This window comes from Notolepis coatsorum (genome assembly GCF_963971535.1).
Source record: "Notolepis coatsorum genome assembly, chromosome: 19".
Taxonomy (NCBI): Eukaryota; Metazoa; Chordata; class Actinopteri; order Aulopiformes; family Paralepididae; genus Notolepis; species Notolepis coatsorum.
Window position 1 is genome coordinate 67,605,422 of NC_140183.1, and position 7,500 is coordinate 67,612,921.

At 43.9% G+C, this 7,500-nt stretch overlaps 1 protein-coding gene across 1 annotated transcript in view; it reads left to right on the forward strand.

Annotated features, from left to right (window-relative positions):
• The window catches only part of adamts16 (ADAM metallopeptidase with thrombospondin type 1 motif, 16), a gene marked incomplete at both ends in the record, with an annotated part of 101,345 nt that overhangs the window by 76,427 nt on the left and 17,418 nt on the right, over nt 1-7,500 (forward strand).

Here is a 7,500-nt window from a genome sequence, read left to right on the forward strand (position 1 = left end):
CTATCTCTTTCTCTCTCATCCTCTCTCTCTTTCTTTCCTTCTCTCTCTCTATCTCTCTTCATCCCTCTCTTTCTTTCTCTCTCGTTCTCCCTCTCTTTCTTTCTTTCTCTCGCTATCTCTCTCTCCTCTCTCACTCACTCACTCACTCACTCACTCACTCACTCACTCACTCACTCACTCACTCACTCACTCACTCACTCACTCACTCACTCACTCACTCACTCACTCACTCACTCACTCACTCACTCACTCACTCACTCACTCACTCATTAATTACAAGTGATGTTGGTCAAAGCTGTTGACCAACACCGTGTTGCCTGTCGTTGCTGTAAGGTCCAGACTGTGCTCGTATGGCTCTGTGCTGTACTAGTTCCTGTTTCTCTCTACTCCACCACCATTAAGATAATAATAATAATTCAATAAAAACCTTAACTATGACTCTGGCTGGTATAAATCCTGCCTTCAATTAGGCTAAAAAAAGACCCCACATTTTCTCAGACTTTTTGTGAAATAAGGAGCATCAACTGTGACACTTGATAAGGTCAATAATCATTTAACATTTGTCTACCGTTAGCAGGAGACGTAGAGGAAAATATACAACCAAGCATGGAAATACACACACACGCATGAATGCACAGATAAACACAGGCAGGCACACAGATAAGCAAGCATGGACACAGGCATAAATACACACACACACACACACACACACACACACACACACACACACACACACACACACACACGCGCGCGCGCACGCACGCACACACACACACACACACACACACACACACACACACACGCGCGCGCACACACACACACACACACACACACACACACACACACACACACACACACACACACACACACACACACACACACAGAGGAGACAGAATTGCGTTGCTGCCCATGTAATACTCACTGGGACAGACAGCTAAATATAATACTGGATCAGTGCCAATGGGAATCTCGCCTTGTTGCTCTGCCATTGTCTCCCAGCTTATGTTATTGTTGGAGAGGAGATGGGAAGGGCATTACATCAAGTATATTCGGGTCCAATGAAGACAGTTACTATTGAATGAAGGATTAATTGGTTTTATTATGGCACTTCTCGCGTCATACCACTGTCCCGCTCTCCTCCCTGGGTTCAAGATTAATTTAAAGCTGCAATAACTATTTTCTAACTATATGTTGTTCTTCAAAACCTTTTATGACTGCATGCTATCAGGGTTTCGTTGAGTCATGGTGTTCTATCTAAACAATCCCGCGCCACCATTGGTCTGTTGTTACTCCATCATTTTTTTTTTGTTGACGAAACCTTGCCAGCACTTTAGCTAAGCCTATTTTATAAACCTATGCACATTTAAAAAGTTCCATTTCTTTCAGCGGATCTCTTAATTACATCACTATTGCGCTGTCGGAACATTATTATGTTTGTAGGTGAAGTATTTACCTACCTTGTTTAACAACCAGGAAATGCCCAAGAGAATGTTGTATGCATTGTAGGTGAAAACGATAATTTATTTCAGCAAATCTCTTAGTTACAACAAGGAAAATGGAGTTTGTTTAAATTCCCCTAGTGGTCAGAACATCATTACTGCAGCTTTAAGAGTACATGTATGGAATGGTATGGAGGTGTCATCCACAACCTTGGTCTCTACGGCTTTGGATGTCAAACACAACCTTGGTCTCTACAGCTTTGGGTGTCAAACACAACCTTGGTCTCTACAGCTTTGGGTGTCAAACACAACCTTGGTCTCTACAGCTTTGGGTGTCATCCACAACGTTGGTTTCTACAGCTTTGGGTGTCATCCACAACGTTGGTTTCTACAGCTTTGGGTGTCAAACACAACCTTGGTCTCTACAGCGTTGGGTGTCATGCGCAATGTTGGTTTCTACGGCTTTGGGTGTCTTACACAACATTGGTCTTGACTTATTTGGGCTACCATCATTTGGGCCCTGCTGCATACTGTATAAGCCAAACCAGACTTCAACTTGATTCAACTTTACACAGTATTCATCTAAGGTCGCTTTCACATATAGTTTTGGTGGACTCTGTGCGATTCGGGGGGTGAAGTTGCAACATGGTTGCATTCTTCATTTGGTTCGGTTTGCTTTCACACTGCAATTTGTCAAGTGCACCAAACTTTCTGAACAATGTCACACGATCGAAAAGGGCGCTTGTCTATTGGATATATAGAATCCCAAAAACAGGCTTCAGGGACAGCTCTACAGCGCACATACTGTACACACACACCACATTATTCTGCGAAGCAGCCCAGCGCACACACATACAGATGAAGCCCTTCAGATGCAGGTCCCTACTGCCACTCCTCTGTCACTTTAGAACTAGTCAAGTCAAGTCAAGAGTTTTAATTGTCACGGCATACAGGTATACAATGAAATGCGGCTGGTCTTGCACTCGGGTGTTAATTTCCGGGGGCTGGTGGCTGGGTCTAAACGTAAACAACGGGAGGGTACTTAACTTAAGTGCTTCCCCAGGGAGGGGGTCGGGGGCTACTGCCCTCAGACCCCCAAGATAATTTGTATATGGGCAGTCTGACTTGGGGTACTGACCATATATTAGTGTTGCAATGCATGATAAATAAACAGTGAAAAAAGCTAAGAAATCGGATGGGGCTGGGACATTTGGGACAAATAAAAATGTAAGATGAAAATCTCCCCAGCCTGTGGGAGGCAGTGAAGGTGTGAAATCTAGCCCGGTCCAGAACAATAGGAGTCACAAAATCAGTTTGGAGTGGAGTGGTGGAGTAGTGGTAGAGGAGCAGTAGATGCTTGATTTTTCAGGGCTGTATCTGTACACACCACATTATTCTGTGAAGCAGCCCGCACACACTCCGCTGACAGCAGGGACTCTCTCTCTCTCTCTCTCTCTCTCTCTCTCTCTCTCTCTCTCTCTCTCTCTCTCTCTCTCTCTCTCTCTCTCTCTCTCTCTCTCTCTCTCTCTCTCTCTCTCTCTCTCTCTCTCTCTATTTTGTTATCTCCACATGATTTAATTCCCTGCCCTGTGTCGGGTGTAACAGGGGCTTTCTGGTACTAAGCCAAAAATCCTATACATATTTGTTCCGCCTTTCCTTCTTGAGGTAATTTTTTTTTTTTTACGTTTCTGCTTTATTAAATAGCTCATGGTAGATACTGACAGGAAGGACGGGATAGAGAGAGAGAGAGAGAGAGAGAGAGAGTATGAGATGTGACAAAAGGTCACACGCCGGTCCCCTGCTCGGAAAACGACGCACATCGCTGCTTTTGCACGCAATCATCAAAAGCACCCCATCTGTACCGTAACCACTGAATGACACAGCGGCTTTGTGGTCCAGAGGGTTGCTGGTTAGCATCCCCGAACTGCTTGGGAGAATCCGTCAGAAAGAGACTTGAACAAGATTCACTCCCAGGCGACCCGCTCTCGACAACCACCGGTGAGATGCCCCCCGAACGAGACACTTAACCCAGTGGAACTGTACCCACTGTACACCTTATCACCCACAACACATTATCACCCACAACACATTATCACCCACAACACATTATCACCCACAACACTGTATCACCCACAACACTGTATCACCCACAACACCTTATCACCCACAACACATTATCACCCACAACACTGTATCACCCACAACACCTTATCACCCACAACACTGTATCACCCACAACACTGTATCACCCACAACACTGTATCACCCACAACACTGTATCACCCACAACACCTTATCACCCACAACACTGTATCACCCACAACACCTTATCACTCACAACACATTATCACCCACAACACTGTATCACCCACAACACTGTATCACCCACAACACCTTATCACCCACAACACTGTATCATCACCCACAACACCTTATCACTCACAACACCTTATCACCCACAACACTGTATCACCCACAACACCTTATCACCCACAACACCTTATCACCCAAAACACCGTATCACCCACAACACATTATCACCCAAAACACATTATCACCCAAAACACCTTATCACCCACAACACATTATCACCCAAAACACCTTATTACCCAAAACACTGTATCACCCAAAACACCTTATCACCCAAAAAACTGTATCACCCAAAACACCTTATCACCCACAACACCTTATCACCCACAACACTGTATCACCCACAACACCTTATCACCCACAACACCTTATCACCCAAAACACCTTATCACCCACAACACCTTATCACCCAAAACACATTATCACCCAAAACACCTTATTACCCAAAACACTGTATCACCCAAAACACTGTATCACCCAAAACACCTTATCACCCAAAAAACTGTATCACCCAAAACACCTTATTATCCAAAACACTGTATCACCCACAACACATTATCACCCAAAACACCTTATTACCCAAAACACTGTATCACCCGAAACACCTTATCACCCAAAACACCTTATCACCCACAACACTGTATCACTCACAACACTGTATCACCCAAAACACTGTATCACCCAAAACACCTTATCACCCAAAACACTGTATCACCCACAACACCTTATCACCCAAAACACTGTATCACCCAAAACACTGTATCACCCAAAACACTGTATCACCCAAAACACTGTATCACCCAGAACACCTTATCACTCACAACACTGTATCACTCACAACACTGTATCACTCACAACACTGTATCACCCACAACACATTATCACCCAAAACACTGTATCATCCACAACACTGTATCACCCACAACACATTATCACCCAAAACATATTATCACCCACAACACTGTATCACCCACAACACATTATCACCCAGAACACCTTATCACCCACAACACTGTATCACCCACAACACATTATCACCCAGAACACCTTATCACCCACAACACTGTATCACCCACAACACATTATCACCCAAAACACTGTATCACCCACAACACATTATCACCCAAAACATATTATCACCCACAACACTGTATCATCCACAACACCGTATCACCCAAAACACTGTATCACCCAAAACACATTATCACCCACAACACTGTATCACCCAAAACACCTTATCACCCAAAAAACTGTATCACCCAAAACACCTTATTATCCAAAACACCTTATCACCCAAAACACCTTATCACCCAAAACACCTTATCACCCAAAACACCTTATTACCCAAAACACCTTATCAGCCAAAACACCTTATCAGCCAAAACACCTTATCAGCCAAAACACATTATCACCCAAAACACCTTATCAATACCTTATCATTATTAAAAAATAATAACTCGTGAAGAATCTGTCAGAAAAGAGACTCGAAAACAACACGCACTCCCAGGTGACCCGCTCTCGACGACCACCGGTGAGATGCCCCCCCGAGCGAGACACTTAACCCCCCGACCGTACCAGCGGAGCTGTTCAGTAGCCGACGTCAGAGTGTTTATGCTGGGCGGCTTCCAGGTGAAACTGAGTGTGAGGCGGGAGGTTGTCAGAAATGAGCAAGTGTGCTCCGTCAGACTGGCCCAGATAAAAGGGAAAGGAACATAGATATATAGCAGCGAGCAGCCTATAGAATGGTGCAGGAGCCAAAGCACTTATAGTGATGTTATGACTCGTCGACTGGGAAGAAATAAGAACCTGTGAAGAGATTGCCATAAAATGAACGGGACGTCATGCATGTATTTTTCACCGTTTCCACAAGCTTTTTTCACCGTGCCTATGTTTTTCTACTGATTCAGCTACCTTCTCACCCAAAACACCTTATTACCCAAAACACCTTATCACCCACAACACCTTATCATCCAAAACACCTTATCACCCAAAACACCTTATCACCCACAACACCTTATCATCCAAAACACCTTATCACCCAAAACACCTTATCACCCACAACACCTTATCATCCAAAACACCTTATCACCCACAACACTGTATCACTCAACCTTATCACCCAAAACACTATCACCCAAAATACTTTATTATAAAAAAATTATAACTTGGCTGTATTTCTGGCATTTTCTAACTGATCTGCAAACCGTTGGTTTTTACCAAAGACATTACTGAAAAACGTCCGTATTGGGAACAAAGGCATGTGGTCATGCATGTATTTTATGCCATTTCCACAAACTTTATTCGTTCACAGCACCCAAGTTTATCGACCAATGCAGCTGGTTTGGACAGAAAATGTGTAACTATGGCCCCTAAAGTTATGCTGCAAGTTTGGTTCAAATTGGTTCAGGAACAAAAAAGCCTGTGGGAAGAAAACTGTGCGAAATCCAATATGGCGGACATTATGGGTCCTTGAGGCAGAATATTTCACCATAAGGAAATACACAGGTGTAAGTTTCACATCTCTACTGTATACGGTTCATGATATACTGGAGTTTTAATTTCTCATAGCGCCACCTTGAGGTTTGTTTGTTCCACTTTTTTGGTGTCACGTAACTCTTGCCGGGCCATCAGCATGTCCAATTGCATAAAAAACTATGCCTGCATCGAGGTACACGTGGCGGAAGCTGGATAATAATAAAACCACCCATTACAATAGGGTTTAGCCCCCCCAGGGCTCGTACTCTAATAAAAAACATTTAAACACAAGAGCCATAAAACAAAAACCTGAATGCTCAGTTTGGCCGTGGGACAAAAAAGAAAACCTACGACTTTGACCTAGAGCAACACGAAGGGGAAAAAAAGTAGGCCATGGTCGATTTCATCATCGGCTCAGACAACCCCACAAGCACCTCTCCTCGCACCTCATAGTGGCAAAGTGCAGAGGACGCAGAAAGCCCAGAGCGCTCCTAACAGTCGCTGGCTCTGCAGAGCACTTGTTACTCATAATAACAACCTACATGGTCCCAGGGGTCCACTGCACTGCGTTATGATTAAGTTGATGTTTTTCATGAAACCTTTTGGCAGCGGTCGCAGAGATAAGAGAAACGACTGGAACAACTAAACCACACTCTCTGTGGGGTGCCGGGTTACCCCAGCATAAAGAAAAACACTGGTTTGAGTTGGTCTCTCTCTTTGTCCCCTCTATCTCTCTCTCTATCTCTCCTCTCTTTCTGTTTTCACTCATCTCTCTCTTTCTCTTCTGATCTATCCTCTCTCTTTCTGTTTTCACTCATCTCTCTCTTTCTCTTCTGATCTATCCTCTCTCTTTCTGTTTTCACTCATCTCTCTCTTTCTCTTCTGATCTATCCTCTCTCTTTCTGTTTTCATTCATCTCTCTTTTTCTCCTGTTCTCTCCTTATATCTACAGTACCTTTCTCTCTGTTTTCACTCCTCTCTCTCTCTTGCTCTCCTGATCTCTCGTCTCTCTCTGTTTTCACTCATCTCTCTTTCTCCCTGTTTTCACTCATCTCTCTTTCTCTCTGTTTTCACTCATCTCTCTTTCTCTGTTTTCACTCATCTCTCTTTCTCTGTTTTCACTCAACTCTGTCTTTCTCTCCTGATCTCTCCTATCTCTCTGTTTTCACTCACCTATAATGTTCTCCTGATCGCTCCTCTCTCTCTCTGTTTTCAC